The sequence below is a fragment of the Sceloporus occidentalis genome, unplaced genomic scaffold (assembly GCF_023333645.1).
Source record: "Sceloporus occidentalis isolate IW3139 unplaced genomic scaffold, rSceOcc1.0.p SCAF_24, whole genome shotgun sequence".
Lineage (NCBI taxonomy): Eukaryota > Metazoa > Chordata > Lepidosauria > Squamata > Phrynosomatidae > Sceloporus > Sceloporus occidentalis.
The window spans coordinates 313,042-337,672 of record NW_028317004.1 but is presented as its reverse complement, the minus strand read 5'-3'; the positions used below and the strand labels follow the sequence as shown (position 1 = coordinate 337,672).

The 24,631-nt window shown below is 45.2% G+C and overlaps 1 pseudogene; it reads left to right on the top strand.

Moving 5' to 3' along the window:
- The first annotated feature begins 471 nt into the window (after positions 1-471).
- LOC149300444 (U2 spliceosomal RNA) lies at positions 472-651 on the top strand (annotated as a pseudogene).
- The last annotated feature ends 23,980 nt before the right edge of the window (positions 652-24,631 follow it).

Sequence of the window (24,631 nt, the reverse complement as noted above, 5' to 3'; positions counted from 1 at the left end):
GCAGGTTGGCAAATAAAAGGAAATAAAAAAAAAAGTTTAAAATTTTATTAAATATGAAAAAAGTTTACATGTAAGTTCATATTTACTAGTAAAACATTTTCCTATAGGATAGTCTTATATTCAAGCTCTTTTAATTTTTTCCTGAATTAAATTAAAATTTTGGGGGTCGTAAAAACAAACACATAAAAACACTGCCTTACTTGGTATTTGCTGTCATAGTAAAGTGTGGAATCATTTTGAGAGTGTGGAAGATTTGGGCTGTACATTCAATTGGCATGTCAAATAAACTGACACCACTGCTTGGACAATTTATGCCTGTGGGAGATGATCCTTTCTCCATGATTGAAAGGGTAATCTTCAGACACCTGCTAGAGGCCCTCATTCCCCTCTACCAACTCCCCCGCACACCCCCTTCAGTAGGAATGTAGTGCCCTCCTTGTACTGTTCATCTGTATCATTTGTCAAAGAAAGATCGCTTCTCGGCCTTTTGGCTAAGATCAAGTGTAGTTCCTCTTTGGGAAGGGGGACTATGCTGATCCTCTGGCCTTAGGGTTCGGGATAGCAGATGGAGCCTGAGGTGAAATTGCCCTGGCAGAAATGCTGGAGTCACCGTGTGTGGTATTGCACGCCACTACACACGGTGAGCGCACGTTTCCACTGGCGGCCTATCAGCACTACCTTTTCCCCAGGTACCTTCTGGTCCTGGGGTTAAGTTTATTTTTGAATCCGGCAGGCCAGCAATGGTCTGTCCTTAAATTATTTTTCTTTAATTTATTTAATTCACTTCGTTTCATGAGTGCCTATTAATTTGCCCCCCTTTGATTTCACGGCTTAAATTCACGGCTTGGCCCTCACTATTCTTGGCACACGATTTTGTCCCACGTTTTTGGACACTGTTTTCTTTTTAAGAGGCAGTGAAGCCTGGACTTTGCTGGAGGAGGATTGGGAGCCTTCTGGCCCCTTCCTCTCTCTACAAACCCAGCAAGGAGTCTCACTCTTCGGGGTGAGACTCAAGATCCGACCCTCCCATGGGGGGAGGTTGGAATTTGTCCGAGTTCTCCGTGAGGGAACTCGGAATCGTAGTCTGGCTTCTGTTGCCTTGTGCACAGAATGCGGCACCAAAGGAGCACGCACCTCGGGCTTCCAAAAAAAAATAAAAAAAAAATAATAATAATTGTCAAAGAAAGAACTGTCTTTCTTTCCCTCTGATGCTAGTGCACAGCAAGCCTTTATTTGCTGATATTACACTGGTGGCAGCCCAACATTTTGGAAGAGGTGCAATTGCAGCCGCAATAAGTAGACAGGGTGACAGGAGGGGCAGAACTGGATCAGAAGAGCAGCAGGGATAAACAATGTTATGAAAAGTATTTGGCCCTTCCCAATTTCTTCTGTTTTTGCCAAATTATCCCATTTAAGTGTTTCAGATCATCCAACTAATTTTAACATAAAACAATGACAATGTGCGTAAACACTTTTAAATAATTATTTCCTTTATTGACGGCAAAGAGTTACTTAGAAGCTGCTATTAAGTGGGTCAGGTAAGGGAACTGCTGCCGAGGGAAGGGGCCCTAGCCTTAAATAACCTAGCCCTAATAGTCCCTCCCCCTAAACCAAATAACCACTCCTACATGCCCAACACTCATACATGGCCCTGTCTGCCCAGCTGTGCATGTCTTGAACTGCCTTTTTAAGTTCAACTGAATTCAAGCCAGAACTTTGACTAGGCCACTCGAAAACCTTTATTTTGTCTCTTTTCAGCCATTCAGAGGAGGACTTGACAAGCGCATAGTTGAGATTGTGCCCAGGAAGACCGTACCCAAATAATGACACAGACACTTTATTTGGGTGCAAAATATATTGTCCACAGCTTTATTAACATATATACAACATTTAAAGGTCATTGTCAACCAAGCCACCCCGGTTAGAACATAAATAACAGTTTTCCTCTTATTAACACTGACAATGACCTCCCATAACAAATAAATATAACAATGGCACCAACACATACCAGGTGCCTCCACATTAACCCATTAACACATTGACCACAATAGGGGTATACCAAGACACCCCTACCAGACCGTTTAACCAAATTATAACTATGTAGGGGCATACCGAGACACCCCTACACCACCAATTTAACCAAACCACCAATGCAGGGGCATACCGAGACACCCCTCCACCACCAACTTAACCAAACCACCAATGCAGGGGCATACCGAGACACCACCCAAGGTTCTGAGCCACAGGCCAGCTCGAAACCTACCCAAATAACTTGAACCAAGTCAAATTATTAAACCAAAACATAACAAACCACCGTACTAGGCAATAATCCCCAACTATCCCCGCCACAGGCCAGACCTTGAACCCCTCAAGCTGTCTGTGCCCCGCCACACCTAACGCGTCCTGAAAACCCAAATTCAAAAAATCCAGGCCCACATCAGTTAAGTGGACACCATCTTCCCTAAAATAACCAGGCAACAGGGACTCCAACTCCCAATGCCGTATCAGCAGGCCACCACATCGCCCAATAAAGCTCGCCATGAGCTTATTCACCTTACCCTTGCACCGAGCAAGGGCAACCGCATCACGAGCATGCCTCCAATGCAGCCTCGGAACTATCTCCGACCACAAAAGCAACACCCTGGGAACCAAAGTCCTCAACCTTTCCACATCCCGCTTCATCCGCCAAACTAATTCCCGCTGGGGAACCACACCTAAATCGTTACCTCCCGCATGAAACAAAACAATGTCCGGAACCCCCTCCTCCCGTAAGAGCCGCCAAAGTTCCGCACACACGTCATTCCATCCCGCACCATGAAGGCCAACCCAACGTAGCAACAGACGATCCTCCGAAAAGCCCAGTTGTTGACCCGTCGCACGAACTGCGGCTCTCTGACCAGCCCAATAGATGTAGGAATGACCCAGGATCCATGCCACCAAACCTGAAAAACAAAATCAACATTAAACAGAAAACCCCCTCAGCAGAGTATAGCTCATAACAGACCTTCAGGCCTAACATACGACCTAAAACGTACCGACTCCCAACGCCCCAGACGGGCTGCTTCCGTAGCAGCCCCAATACGAAAAGAGTGGGTACCAAACTGACGTGGATCCAGCCCCGTGCGAACCAAACAAGTACGAAATATCCGTAAGAATTGATACCGAGACAAAGCCGACCCGTCCTCATGCAGGAGAAAAGGTCCCACCACTTCAGGGCGATGAGCCAAGTATTCAAAACAACCCCGGACTGGACACATCACGGATTCAAGCCATGGATACAGTACGACATCGCAGCCTTTCCCAAGCACATCCGTCTTGGACCGCCGTAAACGAATAGACACCATGTCCTCACATCAGACAGTGAAGACCACCACCTCCTGCCCGACTCCTACTCACCAGCTCCCCAATCCGGAAAGCTCCGAAAAACGCCAGAATGAATGCCAAACCGAACAACCTGGATTCATAAGCCGAAAAACACACCATTGGCAAAACATCCAACACCTTCTGCAACACCTGAACAGAAACCGGGCGCCTAGTGTCACCAACACCAACCCGCCTCCGAAATCCCTTCAAAGCCTGGCGAACCAAAAATTCCTTAGTATGATCCTTCCAACCCTTAAGTTTGAACAAAAACGCCAAGGCTGACATATTCCTTCCCAAGACCGCAGGGGAAGCCCCCTTTGAAACCAAATCAAACAAAAACCATAACAGCACATCCAGCTGCTCGGCAGTACTCATAGACCCAACCCAGGAAACCATCCGGTCCCATTCGTCCCAGACCTTACCATAAGCAGACCACGTTACCGGCGCCAACGATGCCCTCACGCCTCCAGCAAGCAACTCGTCCCTAATTGCCACATCTCGTCCGGACAGACCAGACCCGAGTCCTGAGCCCCGGGCGCCACATCGCGGAACCGTTCCCACTGAAAACGAGACAGGGAATCCGCTATAAAATTTAAGAAACCAGGGACATGCTCAGCCCGAAACACCACGTTAAGAGACATACAGAGCAGAACAAATCTTCGTAACAACCGAACCACCGCCATAGATGAAGCCGACAGCCGATTTACCGCGTGAACTACTGACATATTATCCGAGAAAAAAAAATACCTTCTTATCACGAAACGAATCGCCCCATAAAGACAAGGCAACCACCAAAGGAAAGAACTCCAAAAACGCTAAATTGCGCATGATCGGACTATTCCTCCAGGAATCCAGCCAACGTTCCGCGCACCAATAGCCCCGGAAGTACGCCCCGAAACCAATGCTCCCAGAAGCGTCAGTATAAAGCTCCAACTCCTCGGTGGACACCGACTCCCTGCGAAAAAACACCTTACCATTGAAATGTTGCAAAAACACATCCCAAACCTCCAAATCAGCTCTCATAGCCCCCGAAAGCCGTACAAAATGATGCGCCAACTTGACGCCCGAAGTAGCCCTTGACAGACTCCGAATGAAAATCCTGCCCATAGGTATTGCCCGACACGCAAAATTCAAACTACCAATCAAGGATTGTAACTGCCTCAGGGTTACTTTCCGAACACCACGAAACTCGTGAACCACATCCCGAAGCGCCCGCAGCTTATCTTGCGGCAGCCTGCATTCACCAGCAAACGAATCAATTTCCAAACCCAAAAAACTTAAACAGGTAGTGGGACCCTCGGTCTTGTCCGCAGCCAGCGAAACACCAAACAACCCGGTCACCCACTCCAGCATCCGTAACAAGTAACCACACTCCCCAGAGCCGCAAGGACCCACACAAGTCGTCCAGATAGTGAACCAAAAACCGACTCCCTGCCTCCATCTTGACCACCCATTCAATGAACGAACTGAACTTCTCAAAATACGAACAAGAGAGGGAGCAACCCATAGGGAGACACAAGTCGACAAAATACTGACCCTCAAAAGAACAACCCAACAAATGATGACAATCAGGGTGAATCGGTAACAAACGAAACGTTGATTCAATATCTGCCTTAGCCATAAGGGCGTTCGGGCCCGCCTTCCTAACCAACTCGACAGCCTGGTCAAATGATGCATAGGAAACGGAACACAGCACTTCATCAATGTCATCATTCACCGACAAACCCTTCGGGTATGACAGGTGATGAATCAACCTGTACTTCCCAACTTCCTTCTTAGGTACCACCCCCAATGGTGACAAATGTAAATTATCCAGAGGGGGAGCAGAAAAAGGACCCGCCATCCTGCCCAAAGACACCTCCTTTGCCAACTTGTCCCTCACCACCTCTGGAAACTCCAAAACCGACTTCAAATTCCGACTACAACTTCGAAACCGCCGAACAGAAAAAGGAATGTAAAACCCGTAACGAAAACCCTCAAACAACAACTGTGCCACCCTTTTTTTTTTACAATATTTAGGTGATTTTCTTTGTGTGAAGCTACACTGCTCAGTACTGTTAACTACAGTTAAGCGAGTTACAAGGGAGTTTGGGGTTTCGCTCGCTCCTGACAAGACTGAAGGCCCTGTTAAGAAATTGAGCTTTCTGGGGATAAAGACTTATTCTGTGAAATGGTATATCAGATACCTGAGGCTCAGGTGGCGTAGTTGAGATCTTAGGTGGCTAGCTTCTTGAGACTGGCCATGGTGATGCTTTGGCAGCTTCAATTATTGCTGGACAAGCACAATTTCCCCTGCCCATGCACTGTTTTTGTTCTGGGTGGCTGCCACTGACACAGCCGGGGTGTATGCTTCGCATCACTTTGTGCCCTTGACAAGAGGGTTTAAGGATGATTTGGGTTTATGATTTGTATTTCTTCAAAATTACAATGGGAGATCTCTGCAGTTAAGAGTCAAATAAGGACGCTGACCTGTGGGCTGACATCTCAGGATCTGTAGGTTTTGGTATTATTTCCAGTGGAGTTGGTGTGTTGGTACTTGGCCAGAGGTGTGGGGGAGATTGTGAAGTACTTTTTGGAGTTACCGTATTGGCCCGAATATAGGCCCGCACTTTTTCCCCCCAGGGAGCGCACACAAACAAAAATTGTGCGCACAACCAGTAGCGTACCGAACGGGGGGGGGGGGCGGTCCGCTACTGGTTGTGTGCACGGCACCCCTCCAGAGACGGACAGTAATGTCTGCCGCTAGAGGTGCAGGCTCTTAAAAAAAATATCAAGGGAGCGGGAGGTCTGTTAATGCAGGCCTCCGATCCTGCTCCCTTGCGATGCGCGCGGCAACTGATGCTGTGCGTCGGGATTTGATGTCATATCCCGGCGCACAGCACTGAAGCCACGCCCACCGCCTCCACTGCACTGGAAGGAGAGGACACAGAAGAGGAAGAACGAAGAGGAGGAAAAGTGACAGGTAGGAAAACATTCTGTGAGAGTGAATTAGTAAGTGTGTAAGAGTGATGGGTGTTATGCTGTAGTTTAAACTGAATGTTTGTGAATGAGTGTGTGTGTGATAGCATGGATGTGTAAGTGTGTGGGGGGATAGCATGGCATAGGGAGGCTGTAATCATATTCCTATCATGCTGAGGTTCCAGCATGTACTGGCTGCCTAAGCATGATAGGAGTGAGATTGCTGTTAGCAATTATATTTTTTTGTTCAATTTTGGTGTGTTAACCACACCTTTATTAAAAGTAAGTAACACACCAAAATTGGACAGAAGAATTCGATAACAATATTAATATATATATATGATCGCTAACAGCAATCCCACTCCTATCATGCCCAAGCAACCAGTACATGCTAGAACCTGGACATGATAGGAGTGTGATTGCTGTTTATCATATATATATATATAGATATATATAGATATATATATATATATTGTTATTGATTTTTTTGTCTAATTTTGATGTGTTACTTTTAATAAAAGTGTTTTGTTTTTTTTTAAAGGTGTGTGTGGGGGGGTCATTTTCGGTTTCAGTCAAGTGAATGCTAAATTTTCAGGTCCAGAATTTTCATTTCGGTGCATATATATATATATATATATATAGATACTAGGCCAGACACTAAAGTGGTAGGCCTACACCACATCAATGTTTGGCTTAGTATATAGTGATTGGGCTTATGCTGCATTATTGTCAATGTCTGGCTCAATGTATAGTGATAGGTGTTGTGTTGTACCACGGTCAATGTGCGCCTCTCTATAAAGTGATAGGTGTTATGCTGTACCACCGTCAATGTCTGCCTTAGTAAATAATGATAAGTTATGCTGTACTCCTGTCAATGTTTGCCTAACGATAGAAGCTACAGTGATAGTGGTACAGCAGAACATCTGTCAGTGTTTGCCTCAGTATATAATGATAGCAGTTATGCTGTACCACCCTCAATGTTTGCCTTAGTATATAATGATAGCAGTTATGCTGTACCACCGTCAATGTTTGCCTTAGTATATAATGATAGCAGTTATGCTGTACCACCGTCAATGTCTGCCTTAGTAAATAATGATAAGTTATGCTGTACTCCTGTCAATGTTTGCCTAACGATAGAAGCTATGCAGTTTTAAAGAGTGTGTGTGTGGGGGTCCCACGTACAGGATCCGCCCCAGGTGCCAAATACTCTAGGTACAACAGTTTTTCCCAATTTTTTTTTATCCTTTATGCGGCCTGGAGCCTCCGCTCGTGATTCGCTCATAATTTACTTATGCAGTGAGAATTTCACCTTTAAAAAACATTACAGTAAGTAATACTGTTGTGTAACTAATACTACATTATCACACTATAATGTAGTGTTATTAACCATGAGCGAGCTGTACCAAAAATATAGAATAACAATTTAAATTTAACATTTGCAGAATTAGAGGGAACATTGGGTGCGGCCTATATTCGGGGTCTAGCGCCGGGTAGGCAGCGGGGTTAGGATACAGATCCCCCGCAGCGGTGCAGGGGACCCGTATCCTACTCTCAGATATGCTCAGACATCCTCCCCTGCCAGCACTTCCCACGGGGGGAGTGCCAGCACGGGAGATTGTCTAAGCGCATCGTGCAGACGTTCACCGGCAGCGGCGATGCGAGCGTAAACAGCCTCCGCTGCCGGCACGTCTGCACGATGTGCTTTAACAATCTCCCTTGACGGGAATTCCCACAGGACAGAGTGGCAGCATATCTCGGGGGTGATAGAGTGGTAGCATATCTCGGGGGGGTAAATCTTCGGGACAGAGTGGCAGCATATCTCGGGGGGGGGACTTTTTTCTTTAAAAAAGCACCTAACATTTAGGGTGCGGCCTAAATTCAGGTGCGGCCTATATCCGAGCCAATACGGTATTTCAAAATTTGGTGTGAACAGTTGGCAAATCAGCTTGTTTGCATTGGGAGTGGTTTTAATATCTGGCCTTAAAGGTGGACAGAATAAGAGTGGTGTTTCCCATGTGGATGTGGCGGCTGGGAGAACAGGTGTAAGCCAGCTTTTGCAGAGCCCTCAATGTAGAAGATCTTTATAAAGGTTTGGCATGAATAGTGTGATTTCTGTGTGCAAGCCGGAGGTAGGCTGGAGATTTTGTTATGGTTCATCTAATATTTACATCTGGGGTTTCAGTGTCTAAATCATAGGATGTCGACCCTGGTATTTGTGTTTAAGGCTCAGGGGGGTGCAGGTTGTAATGAAGTGTTTCATGCGCTGGCGTAACTACAGGGGTCGCATATATATATACATGGATGTGTACTTGTGTGTGTGTGAGCATGCATGTGTACTTGTGTGTGTGTGTGAGCATGCCTGTGTACTTGTGTGTGAGCATGCATGTGTACTTGTGTGTGAGCATGCATGTGTACTTGTGTGTGAGCATGCAAGTGTACTTGTGTAAGTGGGGTGAGATGGAGTGTATGTTAGTGAGTATGAATAAGTGTGTGTAATTGGTGTGTTTACATAAGCACAGCCCCGGAGGGAGAGAAATGGATGCAGGAACACCTTCTGTATGCCCGCCCCCTCGAACGTCACGTGCGCAAAGCCGCACAACAGCTGCTTTGAACTTCAAAGCCGGGCAGCCGCTTTGAATGTGGTCTGCCGGCCCACGGACCGGCAGACCACCGCGTGAGTGAGCAGGACCGGCCAGTCCGGTCCTGCTCATTCACGCGGGCCGTACCTCGTCCGCCGGGCCGCATTTGGCCCGCGGGCCGCACGTTGGTTGCCCCTGCCTTAGGGGAAGCAATCTCAACAGGAGGGAAACCTATAGGTAGGTTTGCGTTTTAGTAGTGTTGTTCTTATAATAAGAGCATCGACCATACTCGTCCAATAGCTTCTGAAGGGAGGGGAGGGCTGCAGCTGGATTAGAAATAGCCAAGAGAATATCATCGGCGAACAACCCCAGTTTGCGCTCTAGAGAGTTAGTGCAAAAGCCACGAACATCCGGGGAGTTCCTAAAAGCTATGGCAAGGGGTTCCAGAGCCAGCACAACAATTAGAGGAGACAGTGGGCAACCCTGTCTCATGCCATTGCTGATGGGGAAAGGGGCAGAGTGGAACCTGGCATATGACACCTTAGCACGAGGAAAAGAGTAAAGGGCCAAGACAGCTCGAAAAAAGGCAATTGGGAGTTTATATCGAATGAGAACTTCCCACATATATATGCCCAGTTTAAGCGGTCAAAGGCCTTTTCGGCATCAAGGGAAAGTAACAGCATTGCGGCTTTGTAATGTTGCACTCGTGAAAGAATGTTAACGAATCTACAAGTGTTGTCCGGGGGGTCTATTATGGATGGCAAGACCTGATTTAATCGGTTTGCTAATATTTTTGAGTACAATAAGTAGTTAAATAAGTAGTTAAGGTGAGGCTCTACATTTATAAATTTATAAAAAATATTCGACAAGCCATCAGGTCCTGGGGCCTTGTCAGCTTTGAGCGCTTTAATAGCAGCTTGAATCACATCTAACTGCGATAAGAGATTTTGCTGGGCCTCCTCTAGATGGCGCACACCATGCGTATCTAATTTTGCCAATTTCTTCCCCCCTGGGTTGATGCATATCGGCATCCTGATTAAGGCTATAGAGTGTGTGATAATAAGCAGCAAATTCCTCCACTATAGCTTTTGGACTGGCAACCCTATGTCCTGATTTATTTAGAACATAGGATATTGCGAGCCAGCAAGTATCAGCCTTATTACTCTTACGGTAAAATAGCTGTTTAGATTTCCACAAATTAAAAGCAGTGTGTTGCAAAAGATGCGCCCATAGTTCTGAGCGAGCCTTATGCAGTGCCTGCGCAGAAGCAACGGTGGGGTTAGTCTCATGCTGGAGCTCCAAAGAAGTCAATGCACTCGATGGTGAGAGGTAGGTTTTCCTACGCAATTGCCTAAGCAGGGAGGTATATTGTATAAAATGGCCCCGAATAAACACCTTGTAAGCAGACCAAACCGTCGGAACGTCTACCTCAGGAGTATAGTTAGTAGCGAAAAAGTCCTTTGTCGCGGTGACGAGGCTGGAGACAAATTCCTTGTCATTAAGCAAAGATTAATTTAAACGCCACGTTCCATACCCCCTAACCGTAACCACTGAGGGCAAGTCCACGAACATCGGAGCGTGGTCCGACCACGTGATATCACCCACAGTGACCGTCTTGACGTCTTGTAAAGTGAGTTTATCGACAAATATAAAATCAATCATGAGTAACTATTATGGGCCTCAGAAAAGAACGTGTAGTCCCTTTATGTACTGTGCAGAATGCGCCAAGAGTAAAATAACCCATATTGTAACAAAAGGTCCTTAAAACCTGAACGTAACCTGCGCAGGGGCGCACCTCGGGCCCTGGTTGCTGGAGAGGAGACATCCCACACCGGATCTAAATGGAGGTTAAAGTCCCCACAGACCAATATGTGGCCCTGTTGGACCTTAGAAAATGTCTCGAAGCACATGGATAGGAATTGGAGTTGGTCAGCGTTAGGTGCATATATACACGCTACGGTAACAATCTGGTGATTCAATCTTCCCACATTAAAGAGATATCTCCCCTGTGAGTCAGAAACCTTTTTAATCAATTCAAAGGGCCAGTCCTTATGTATAAGGATCGAACCCCCTTCGTTTTAGTAGAGGCCATGGCTGAGTAAAGTGTAGGGTACTGTCGAGAAGAAAAATCGACAGGTGTAGATGTGAGAAGTGAGTTTCCTGAAGACAGCGGTGCGGGCCTTGGGGGCCTCAGATAGCGCTAGACGATGCTTATGAGGGCTATTAAGTCCTTTTACATTCATAGAGATAATCCTAAGTACATCCGAAGTCATAGTAATTAACATGGAAGTGATAGCGAATTGTGTGTGATATAAACATCAAAAGAAGATCTTTGAGCGGAGTGTATCTCCAAGCACCGTGTAGAACACAGAAAACAAAAAAAAACAATAAAAACCAGAACAACCAAACCAAAGCAGGTGATAGCCACCAATGTGTTCTACATATGTCACCCCTCACCTGAGAACAGGGGCGTCAGCCCCGGAGCATGGCAACCCATAAGAGACGAGCACTAAGAGTGCGTCCGTCGTTCTACAACCCCAGTAGAAAACAGGGTATAGGTAATATAATGAATGTAGTGGGAGGAGGTACAATGTGAAATGGTAACAAAAGCTTCGTAGACCCTGCGCCCACCCGCATCGCACATAAAATAACTCACAATCGCGGAATAGAAGAACTGTCCAAGTCCAACTAGGCGACCCAGAGGGACCAGAGAGTAGGTGCAGCAGAAGTCCGTGAACGATCATCCGTAAGTTGCAGCAGCGTCTGGCGGTATGAAAAAGGGTAAACTGTAGAGCAAAGGTGAGTGTCCTACGGGGCCCATTCGCGCCGCATCTTGACCAGGCGTTTCTTGGCTGGTGGCACGGACACGTCTTGCGGGAGATGCACACCCCAGGCACGCAGCTTCTCGTGAATCGCATGCGTAGCGCCATCGATAGTAACCAATAATGTGGGGTAACCCCACCTGTAAGGGATCTGTTTCTTCTGTAAAGATTCCAAGATCGGTTTGAAGCTTCTTCTCCTGGCAAGCATATAGGCAGAGAGATCAGCAAACAGAGTAATGTGCTGGAACTCCTCCTCGATTTTCTGTTTCTGCCTCACAGCCCCCATTACAGCTTCCTTTGTTTTAAAAAAAGTGCAGCCAGACAATTGCATCTCTAGGGACAGAGGCGGGGGGGTCACGAGGTTTGGGCAATCTATGGCAGCGGTCGATTGTGAAATCCAAAGCTGCATACATGAGAGGTAGAGCTTTAAACTAAGAGAGCACATAAGTCTCCAGGTCAGACGGTTGTACTGATTCAGCAATACCTCTGAGCCTGATATTATTCCTGCGGGAACGATCTTCTAAATCCGCCATTTTTAAGAGGAGTTGGGTATGGTCATCTTCAATAGCACTATATTTATCAATCAAATCATTATGGCTTGTGCAAAATTCTTCCATTTTTTGTTCCACATGAGCAGTTCTCTCCCCCAGCTCTTGCACGTCCCTCCTAATCTCTTTAACAGCATTCGTAAGGTCAGCATGTAAGGACTTACGGAGTTCTTGAAGTAGTTGTTGCATGCCTCTCATCGTTACAGGAGCCCCCACCTCCTCCCCTTCACTTTCAGAGCTTCTGTCGTGGGACGGAGATGCTGAGCGTTGGGCGACACCATCTTAGGTCGGCATTCCGCGTTTCCCAACGCGTGGGGAAAAGAAGTGTGCCGGCTTGTCCTGCCCTTGTTTGGGCTTCTGGGATGCCATGATCACCCCTCCGCACAGTTGGCAAAGTATAGAGGAGCTTTAGAGCCTTTCCACAAATGTGTTCAGCCGCTTGAACATCCAGTTTGAGCGGAGCTAACCCGCCATGCATCCACATCTCCTCCGTCGTTCGGCCATGCCCCGATGTCAATATTTTTTAGAAATGTGCATCTTCAAAATGTGACCTTTTAGCCCCAAAATAACCAAATCTATGCATGGGTGGTATCACTGTACTCAGAAGATGTTGCTAAACAAATAATGGGGTGTTGTTTGACAGTGAAATATACCAGGAGCTGTATATTCATACCTGAAGCTTAAAATTAAGTGCGTAAAAAAAAAACAACACAAATACTACCACAAAATCTGACAAATGATAGTAGTAGAATGAGTGCATGGGAAGAGTTAAAATACTAGCATTTAAAATACCTCTGGTTATCAAACATATATTGAACTTACCAGCTTTCAGAGATGTCCCAAAAAGGACATGGGGACAGAATGACCACATATCAAAATTCCAATTTGAATTGCGCATGTCCCAATGTGGACCTTTTCCTCCCAAACAAGCCCACAAACCTATGCACGGGCAGTATCACTGTACCCGGAGATGTTGCTAAACACATATTGAGGTGTTCTTTGACAGTGACATGCAGTGTCTCACAAAAGTGAGTACACCCCTCACATTTTTGTAAATATTTTATTATATCTTTTCATGTGACACCACTGAAGAAATGATACAAGCTACAATGTAAAGTAGTGAGTGTACAGCCTGTATAACAATGTAAATCTGTTTTTTCCATCAAAATAACTCAACACATAGCCATTAATGTCTAAACTTTGGCAACAAAAGTGAGTACACCACTAAATGTCCAAATTGGGCCCACAGTGTCAATATTTTGTGTGGCCACCATTATTTTCCAGCACTGCCTTAACCTTCTTGGGCATGGAGTTCACCAGAGCTTCACAGGTTGCCACTAGAGTCCTCTTCCATTCCTCTATGACAACATCACGGAGCTTGTGGATGTTAGACACCTTGCACTCCCCCACCTCCAGTTTAAAGATGCCTCACAGATGCTTGAGACATGCTTGGCCAGTCCATCACCTTTACCTTCAGCTTCTTTAGCAAGGCAGTGGTCATCTCGAAGGTGTGTTTGGGGTCTTCGTTTTTGCCGGGCAGCCGCCAAAATTTCAAACAGGAGTGAGCTGATCCTCGTCTCTCCAATCAGCTCACTCTTGTGACGTCACGCTTAGGGTCTCGTCCAATGCCTGTGCTGCTGTTTTTTGAATTCTGAAGGCGCCTTTATATATACTATAGTTAGTATAGTATTAGTAATAGTATACTAGTGTAGAGTGTACTGTAGACATTCAAGACATCTACTAGTGTCTAATCTAAAATCAGTAATATTAATAATTAATAATTGAATACATTATAAAATTATATATATATTTGTCAGTTATATATACTATAGTTATGTTAGTAATAGTATACTAGTGTAGAGTGTACTGTAGACATTCAAGACATCTACTAGTGTCTAATCTAAAATCATTAATATCAATAATTCTATAATTCTTATCTTAATAGTTAATTAAATTAGCTATAAAAAAATATAATTAATAATTACTATGCTACTAGCTTATAGTTCAGCTAATCTTATTAGTACTGGTGCTGCAGCTCTATAGTTTGTGCTTTGTTTTAGCAACAGCAAGAGACCAAGTCAATTTTTCTTAATTAATAATATTTCATTTTATTTCATTTGTTTTGATCACCTCAGTCCATCAGTGAAGTGAACTTGTTGGGCTAGTGAGTGCAGCCGCATAAGTGCTGTGTTCTTTTTTGATCAGCAAGCAGTGACGTTAACTGTTTTGCAAAGATTTTCTCATTTATTTTACATTTTATTTTAATTTTATTAAAAGTACCCTTAGTGTTTTGCTCACCTCAGTCCATCAGTGAAGTGAACTTGTTGGGCTAGTGAGTGCAGCCGCATAAGTGCTGTGTGTTTCAGCAAGCAGTGAAGCTAACTGTTTTGCTGTGACATTTTATTTTATTTCTAATTTCTTTTCAAGAAAAATTGACTGTGTGACGACAACAACTGTACTAAGCAAAGCTTCAAGCTACTAGCTGTAGTACTAAAATAATTCTAATCTTTAATCTTCTTAATCTTATCTATAATATATAATATAATATAAATTCTAATTCATAATCTATAATATATATAAGTAATTCTTTCTAATTCATAATCTATATTCTATCTATAATCCATAATATAAGTAATTCTAATCTATTAATAATATAATATATATAATTTAACCTCACTTTAGCTTAGTGGGCTTGAGAGCGTCTGTCTAGAGTTAGACTAGAATACTAATATAGCTTTAGGTTTAGCACAGTAGTAGGATAGGCTCTTAGACCCGTGTAAATTCAAAGTCTTTAATTTTTTTTTAATTTTTTTTTTAAGTTTTAAAGTTTTTTTAAACACTACACGCACAACACAAAATTTGAAATGGATCCTCCTTTTCGGACTAAGGAGGGACAAGCTCCATCTACCACCACCACCCCCAGTTCTAAGATGCAGCCTTTGCGTCAGTCTAGTCGGCCAAGTAGGCCAAGCTCTCGCTTATCATTTGGGGAAGCATTGCTTGAAGGATCATCAAGTAAAGGTAAGGCACCAAAAGCAGGCAGTAGTAGTGCGGCTAGGCCCACAAGCTCTATGGTAAAATGGGAATGCTGTCCGAGGAGGGAGAGGTGCAGGAGGAGGAAGAGATTATGTGGTCTGCTACTCCTAGCAGCAGCATCAGCAGCAGTGCCACAAGCATCACAACAACACAGCTGAGTGGAGCAGCTGCGTTTTGGGAAGAGACACTTGGGAGTATAGTTGGACCATCTGACAGAGCTAGCAGCAGAAAGGAGAGTAGTGCTGCTGAAATGGTCAAACTTTACCTCTGTGAAGTTCCTTCTGCACCTAATGTTGATCCTCTTAGCTACTGGGATGAAAAGAAGAGTGTGTGGCCTGCACTCTCATGGGTTGCGCAGCAGCTTCTATCATGTCCGCTAACCACTGTTCAAAGTGAGCGCGTGTTTTCTATGAGTGGAAACATACTGAGTCCACAGCGCTCACGCATGGCACCTCATCTGATGAAGCAGGTTGCCTTTCTTAAATTCAATCTGCCCAAGTTGGGTTACCCAGCTCTTAGCTTGGAAAGTTATTTTTTTTTCTCTCTAATGTTTAAGGTAGTTTCTCCCCCTGGTTGCACGTGTTTGTGGTGTGGCAACGTCTGCTACCTCCGCCGGTGTAGCCAATTTACGTTAGGGCCTAGTGTCTGAGTTCTGGAAGTCCGCTCCCAAACGCCATGGACTGACAGACTTTGATGCTTTGTCCTGGGGTGAAACAGGTGAGCGGGTGGTCAATTGCCCACTCATTCAACTTTCCCAATGCTGCTGCTGCTGGTTGTGGTGCCAGCGTCTCTTCTCTGCCAGTTCACTTCCTGGCTAGTTTCTCCCCCTGGCTGCGTCTGTTTGCGGTGTGGCAACGTCTGCTACCTCCGCCGGTGTAGCCAATTTACTCTAGGGCCTAGTGTCTGAGTTCTGGAAGTCCGCTCCCAAACGCCATGGACTGACAGACTTTCATGCTTTGCCCTGGGGTGAAACAGGTGAGCGTGTTGTCAATTGCCCACTCATTCAACTTTCCCAATGCTGCTTTTGCTGGTGGTGGTGGTGCCAGCGTCTCTTCTCTGCCAGTTCACTTCCTGGCTAGTGTCATGCCTCAAATGTCCAAAATGTTCAAGGTAGTTTCTCCCCCTGGCTGCGTCTGTTTGCGGTGTGGCAACGTCTGCTACCTCCGCCGGTGTAGCAAATTTACGCTAGGGCCTTGTGTCTGAGCTCTGGAAGTCCGCTGCCAAACATCTAGGACTGACAGTCTTTGGATGCTTTGCCCTGGGGTGGAACAGGTGAGCGGGTCGCCAATTGTCCACTCATTCGCTTTTCCCAATGCTGCTGGTGGTGGTAGTGCCAGCGTCTCTTCTCTGCCAGTTCGCTTCCTGGCTAGTGTCATGCCTCAAATGTCCAAAATGTTCAAGGTAGTTTCTCCCCCTGGCTGAGTCTGTTTGCGGTGTGGCAACGCCTGCTACCTCCGCCGGTGTAGCCAATTTACGCTAGGGCCTTGTGTCTGAGCTCTGGAAGTCTGCTGCCAAACGTCTAGGACTGACAGTCTTTGGATGCTTTGCCCTGGGGTGGAACAGGTGAGCGGGTCGCCAATTGCCCACTCATTTGCCTTTCCCAATGCTGCTGCTGGTGGTGGTGCCAGCGTCTCTTCTCTGCCAGTTCCCTTCCTGGCTAGTGTCATGCCTCAAATGTCCCTAATGGTAAGGGTAGTTTCTCCCCCCTGGCTGCGTCTGTTTGCGGTGTGGCAATGCCTGCTACCTCCGCCGGTGTAGCCAGCTTACGCTAGGGCCTTGTGTCTGAGTTCTGGAAGTCCACTCCCAAACGCCAAGGACTGACAGTAGTTTGGATGCTTTGCCCTGGGGTGAAACAGGTGTGTGGGTCGTCAATTGCCCACTCATTCGCCTTTTCCATTTTTCAATGCTGCTGGTGGTGGTGCCAGCGTCTCTTCTTTGCCAATTCGCTTCCTGGCTAGAGTCATGCCCAAAATGTCCCTAATGGTAAGGGTAGTTTCTCCCCCCTGGCTGCGTCTGTTTGCGGTGTGGCAACGCCTGCTACCTCCCCCTGTGTAACCAGCTTACGCTAGGGCCTTGTGTCTGAGCTCTGGAAGTCCGCTGCCAAACGTCTAGGACTGACAGTTGTTTGGATGCTTTGCCCTGGGGTGAAACAGGTGAGTGGGTCGCCAATTGCCCACTCATTCGCCTTTTCCATTTTTCAATGCTGCTGGTGGTGGTGGTGGTGGTGGTGGTGCCAGCGTCTCTTTTCTGCCAGTTCGCTTCCTGGCTAGAGTCATGCCCAAAATGTCCCTAATGGTAAGGGTAGTTTCTCCCCCCTGGCTGCGTCTGTTTGCAGTGTGGCAACGCCTGCTACCTCCGCCGGAGTAGCAAGCTTACGCTAGGGCCTAGTGTCTGAGCTCTGGAAGTCCGCTGCCAAACGTCTAGGACTGACAGTTGTTTGGATGCTTTGCCCTGGGGTGAAACAGGTGAGCGGGTCGCCAATTGCCCACTCATTCGCCTTTCCCAATGCTGCTGCTGGTGGTGGTGCCAGCGTCTCTTCAATGCCAGTTCGCTTCCTGGCTAGAGTCATGCCCAAAATGTCCCTAATGGTAAGGGCAGTTTCTCCCCCCTGGCTGCATCTGTTTGCGGTGTGGCAACGCCTGCTACCTCCGCCGGTGTAGCCAGCTTACGCTAGGGCTTAGTGTCTGAGCTCTGGAAGTCCCTGGGGTGGAACAGGTGAGCGGGTCGCCAATTGCCCACTCATTTGCCTTTCCCAATGCTGCTGCTGCTGGTGGTGCCAGCGTCTCTTCTCTGCCAGTTCCCTTCCTGGCTAGTGTCATGCCTCAAATGTCCCTAATGGTAAGGGTAGTTTCTCCCCCCTGGCTGCGTCTGTTTGCGGTGTGGCAATGCCTGCTACCTCCGCCGGTGTAGCCAGCTTACGCTAGGGCCTTGTGTCTGAGTTCTGGAAGTCCACTCCCAAACGCCAAGGACTGACAGTGTTTGGATGCTTTGCCCTGGGGTGAAACAGGTGAGCGGGTCGCCAATTGCCCACTCATTCGCCTTTCCCAATGCTGCTGCTGGTGGTGGTGCCAGCGTCTCTTCAATGCCAGTTCGCTTCCTGGCTAGAGTCATGCCCAAAATGTCCCTAATGGTAAGGGCAGTTTCTCCCCCCTGGCTGCATCTGTTTGCGGTGTGGCAACGCCTGCTACCTCCGCCGGTGTAGCCAGCTTACGCTAGGGCTTAGTGTCTGAGCTCTGGAAGTCCGCTGCCAAATGTCTAGGACTGACAGTAGTTTGGGTGCTTTGCCCTGGGGTGAAACAGGTGTGTGGGTCGTCAATTGCCCACTCATTCGCCTTTTCCATTTTTCAATGCTGCTGGTGGTGGTGCCAGCGTCTCTTCTTTGCCAATTCGCTTCCTGGCTAGAGTCATGCCCAAAATGTCCCTAATGGTAAGGGTAGTTTCTCCCCCTGGCTGCGTCTGTTTGCGGTGTGGCAACGCCTGCTACCTCCGCCTGTGTAGCCAGCTTACGCTAGGGCCTTGTGTCTGAGCTCTGGAAGTCCGCTGCCAAACGTCTAGGACTGACAGTTGTTTGGATGCTTTGCCCTGGGGTGAAACAGGTGAGTGGGTCGCCAATTGCCCACTCATTCGCCTTTTCCATTTTTCAATGCTGCTGGTGGTGGTGGTGGTGGTGCCAGCGTCTCTTTTCTGCCAGTTCGCTTCCTGGCTAGAGTCATGCCCAAAATGTCCCTAATGGTAAGGGTAGTTTCTCCCCCCTGGCTGCGTCTGTTTGCAGTGTGGCAACGCCTGCTACCTCCGCCGGAGTAGCCAGCTTACGCTAGGGCCTAGTGTCTGAGCTCTGGAAGTCCGCTGCCAAACGTCTAGGACTGACAGTTGTTTGGATGCTTTGCCCTGGGGTGAAACAGGTGAGTGGGTCGCTAAATTGCCCACTCATTCGCCTTTTCCATTTCCTTTTCCATTTCCATTTCATTTTTTTCCAAACCTACCAAACATAACACACACATAACACATATAACACAGTGACATAACACATAACACACACATGTACAATTCACAAATCACAAGGACCTTTCCTCCTGTTATTTGCCCTGGCCTTCACTTCTACACTCACTAGCAATAACGCTATAACTCACACTTCACCCTATAACATTTTTCCATCCACATAGCTGCCAACAGACCCAACTTTTTCAGGGACAGTCCTGCTTTTTTCCTGTCCCATCAAATTTAGCTAAACTAGGTATGCTAGTGCACATAGGTATAGCTGGGTAGGGTAGCACTACAACATTAAATAAATATAATAAAGTAAATAATAATAAATATAACTTTAAAATAAAATTCAATAAACCCATTAAAATTTAATTATTATTTAGACATAATACATCTTTAACCAAAACAGTGCACTGCTAATAATCTTAAAAATAACCGTACATTAACCCTAAGCTATTTTTTAGTTCTTGTCCAATTTTTTTCCATTTGCATACCTGCCAACACACCCAACATTTTTGTGGACAGTCCTGCTTTTTTCCAGTCCTGTCCAGTAAAAGTTGGGTTGTTGCAAAGTATGCCATTATAAATAGGTAGCAAATGTTAGGCATGTATTACAAGTGGTCCAAAATCAATTTAAAATAATCCCTATTCTTTTATGAAACATCTATGGATGTGTGACTGTGTATGATAAAAAGGAGGCCAAGTTCCTTGGCGCATTTGTCTAGGTCATTTTGTGTACAGTACACCTCGGTATGTGTGTGCAACTCTATTGGTCATTTAGGCAGGGGGCTCGCCTGCCATCAACGAATGAGGTGCATTCTGCAGTTCTGCAATTCATTTGTTGATGTCAGACCAGCCCCCTTCCAGCGACCAATAGAGTCGCACACACGTACCTTCACGTGCGTGAACGCATCTGCTGCTGCTGATGCTCCGATGTGTTCTTAACCCTGTATTAACCCCTACGCAGGGGGTTAACTACGCAGCCGGGAGAAAACGAAGATGAAACGAGCACGAAGAATGGCCACGAATATTCGCCCGCAAAGAAGAGAGGAACGGGCGAATATTCGCGGAATACGAAGTTTTTTTTTCTACGAAGACGAGTACGAAGACGAACACGAAGAGCCCCCTGGTGCCCAAGTCTAGTCGTTATCATGTTGGAATACTGCGCTGCGGATGAGTCTCAGAAGGGAGGGGATCATGCTCTGTTTCAATATGTCACAGTACATGTTGGCATTTATGGTTTCCTCAATGAACTGTAGGTCCCCATTGCCGGCATCATTCATGCAGGCCCAGACCATGACCTTTCCCACTACCATGCTTGACTGTAGGCAAGACACACTTGACTTTGTACTCCTCACCTGGTTGCCGCCACACACGTTTGACACCATCTGAACCAAATAAGTTTATCTTGGTCTCATCGAACCACAGGACATGGTTCCAGTTTGCGGGCTTTCTTGTGCATCATCTTTAGAAAAGGCTTCCTTCTGGGACGACAGCCATGCAGACCAATTTGCTGGCAGCACTCATACTTCTATTTCCCAAAGACAACCTCTGGATATGACGCTAAGCACTCAACTTATTTGGTCGACCATGGCGAGGCCTGTTCTGAGTGGAACCTGTCCTGTGAAACCGCTGTATGGTCTTGCCCACCATGCTGCAGCTCAGTTTCAGGGTCTTGGCAATATTCTTATAGCCTAGGCCATCTTTATGTAGAGCAGCAATTCTTTTTTCAGATCCTCAGAGCGTTCTTTGCCATGAGGTGCCATGTTGAACTTCCAGTGACCAGTATGAGAGAGTGTGAGAGGGATAACACCAAATTTAACACACCTGCTCCCGATTCACACCCGACACCGGGGAGGGGAAATGGCTAATTGGGCCCAATTTTCACATTTCCACTTAGGGGTGCACTCCCTTTTGTTGCCAAGGTTAGAAATTAATGGCTGTGTGTTGAGTTATTTTGATGGGAAAACCAAATTTACACTGTTATACAGGCTGTACACTCACTACTTTACATTTTAGCAGAGCGTCATTTCTTTAGTGTTGTCACATGAAAATATATAATAAAATATTTACAAAAATATTACAAAAAGTATTTTGTGAGATACTGTATGTCACTGTCAAACAACACCTCAATATGTGAGGGGTATATTCACTTTTGTGAGATACTGTATACCAGGAGCCATAAATTCATCTCAAAATACAATGTCTGTGGGGGTGAAAAAAATGATTACGGCTAAAATACTACCATTTGAAATAACCTCGAGTGTCTAGTTTTCAAAAATATATGGTTTGATGGGGTACATTGAACTGATCAGCTTTAACCCCTTAATGACAATTGCCGGTCCTGGCACGGCACGGAAAAGCATGTGCTTTACGACAATTGACGTGCCAGGACCTGCACGTCTTTAAACGGGTGCAGAAAGCGATCTACTATCGCTTTCTGCACCCAAAAAGCGTTGCTGAATGCCTCGACCTCGAGGCATTCAGCAACGCCGCGATCGGCACGAAGGGGCCATCTCTGGCCCCTCCACGGGGCGTCAACATCCGCCATACTTTGTATGGCGGCGGACGCCCGTTTTAAAAGCGTTTAGGAGGCGATCGACGATCGCCTCCTAAACTTAAATGGTGTCGCTGGAATGCCTCGATCAGGAGGCATCCAGCGACACCAAACACTAACCTTTTGATGGGCTGTGACCGCTCCGGAGAGCGGTCACAGCCGCAGCTGCCGGCAATCTTCGCCATCAAGGAAGATGGCCGCCGTCCTGTAACAGGAACCACAAATTTTAAAAGTTCGCTAGATGGTCCAGACCATCTAGAGAACTTTGGCTCCACTTGCAGGTTGAATACAGGTACTGCATTCACCATGCAAGTCAATGGAGCCCAGCTTTCTAATCACAGTGTGATTAGTAAAAATAAATTAAAAAATAAAATAAAATTAATAATAATTAGAAAAAAATAGTAAAAAACAGTAAAATGTAAAAATCATTTCCCACTGATGTCACTATCAGGGGAACCTCCAAGTTGAAAAAAAATGTTAAATTTTTTTTAAAAAAAAATAATAAAAAAAAATATATATATATAAAAAATATATTTTTGTGAGCAAGTCCTAAAATTAGCATATTAGCTTAAAACAATTCTCGCATGGAAAGAGTTAAAATACTGGCATATTAAATGCCCGTGGGGTGTCTACTTTTAAAAAATGTATGATTTGATGGGGTAAATTGAATGGGCCAGGTTCAACAACGTCCCAATTAACACGGGGGGAAGGATGGCCACACATCTAATTTCCAATTAGAAAAATGCACACGTACCAAATGTGGCCTTTTAGTTCCCCCCAAAAATGACAAACCCATGCATGTGGGGTATCACTGCACTCAGGAGATGTTGCTGAACACATTATGGGGTGTCGTGTGACAGCGGCATATACCAGGAGCTGTAAATTCATACATAAAGTAGGTGTGTGTGGGAAAAATACACACACAAAAATATTACTGCAAACTTTGAAAAAATGCTGGTGGTAAAATATGTGCATGCAAAGAGTTAAAATACCAGCATTTAAAATACCCTGTGGTGTCTAGTTTTGAAAAATATATGGTTTTGTTGGGCACACTGAAATGGCCTGGCTCAAAGATGTACCAAATAGGGCATGGGCAGTGGATCCCAAATGCCAAAGTTCAACATTGAAAAAAGCGCATGCCCCAAATGTGGCCCTTTTGCCCCCAAACAGCCAGGCAAAATCATTCATGTGAGGTATCGCTGTACTCAGGAGATGTTGCTGAACACATATTGGGGTGTTTTGTGATAGTGACATATACGAGAACATTTTAATTCATACCTGAATTAAAATGTGTGTGGAAAACCAAATGCAAAAAAATGACTACCACAAAGTTTGACAAAGACTGGTGGTAGATATGGTGCATGGAAAGAGTTAAAATACTAGCATTTGAAATACCCTGGGGTGTCTAGTTTTCAAAAATATATGGGTTTATTGGGCACACTGAAATGGCTCGGCTCAAAGATGTACCAAATAGGGCATGGGCAGTGGATCCCCAAATGCCAAAGTTCAACATTGAAAAATGCGCATGCCCCAAATGTGGCCCTTTTGCCCCCAAACAGCCAGGCAAAATCATTCATGTGGGGTATCGCTGCGCTCAGGAGATGTTGCTGAACACATATTGGGGTGTTTTGTGATAGTGACATAAACTAGAACATTTTAATTCATACCTGAAGTAAAATGTGTATGACAAAACAAATGCAAAAAAATGACTACCATAAAGTTTGACAAAGACTGGTGGTAGATATGGTGCATGGAAAGAGTTAAAATACTAGCATTTGGAATACCCTGGGCTGTCTAGTTTTCAAAAATATATGACTTGATGGGGTAAATTGCATTGGCCGGGTTCAAAGATACCCGAAATGGCACATGGGGGGAAGAATTACCAGATTTGGAAAAAATGGCTTTGAAATAGCAAAACGCTACCTGTACTTATTGCCCCATAATGGGTAGAAAAAAGCAAAAAAACATAAAAACATTGGGTATTTCTAAACTCAGGACAAATAGTAGAATCTATTTAGCAGGCTTTTTCATTACCTTTTATAGATGAGTAAAAGATTTTTCAACTAAAAGTTAGAAACAGTCATTTTTTTCTAAATTTTTCACCATATTTTATAATTTTTTTAATAGTAAATAATATGATACAATCAAAACAATGTCATCTAAAGAAAGCCCTTCTTGTCCTGAAAAAAACAATATCTAATGTGTGTGGGTTCAGTAAACGGGAAAGAAGAAAATTACAGCTAAACACAAGCAGCGCAGAAATGTTAAAAAGGCCATTGTCACAAAGGGTACAAAAAGTAAAATCAGCCTTTGTCTCGAAGGGGTTAAAGATGTCCTAAATAGCACACGGAGGCAGACTGACCAGTTCTGGGGTAAAAAGTTTTGAAATAGCAATATGCTGCTTGTACTAATAAGTAGAATCTATTTAGCAGGTTTTTTTTCATTTGCTTTTATAGATGAGTAAAAGATCTTTCAAATAAAAGTAAGAAAAAAGTGCTTTTTTTATTTTTCACCATATTCTATAGTTTTTTTATAGCAAGTTAGATGCTATAAATCCAAATAATGGTATCTAAAGAAAGCCCTTTTTATCCTGAAAAAAACAATATATAACGTATAAAAATTAAAATCAGCCATTGTCACAATGGATTTCATTTTAATTCATGTTATCATTTCACAAACCATAATTTGTGCGTACACATGTTTTACTTACTATAAAGTAGGGAAGGCATTCTTTGGTATAAATATAAAAATCAGCTATCAGTTTCTCTATTTGATGATGTTTGC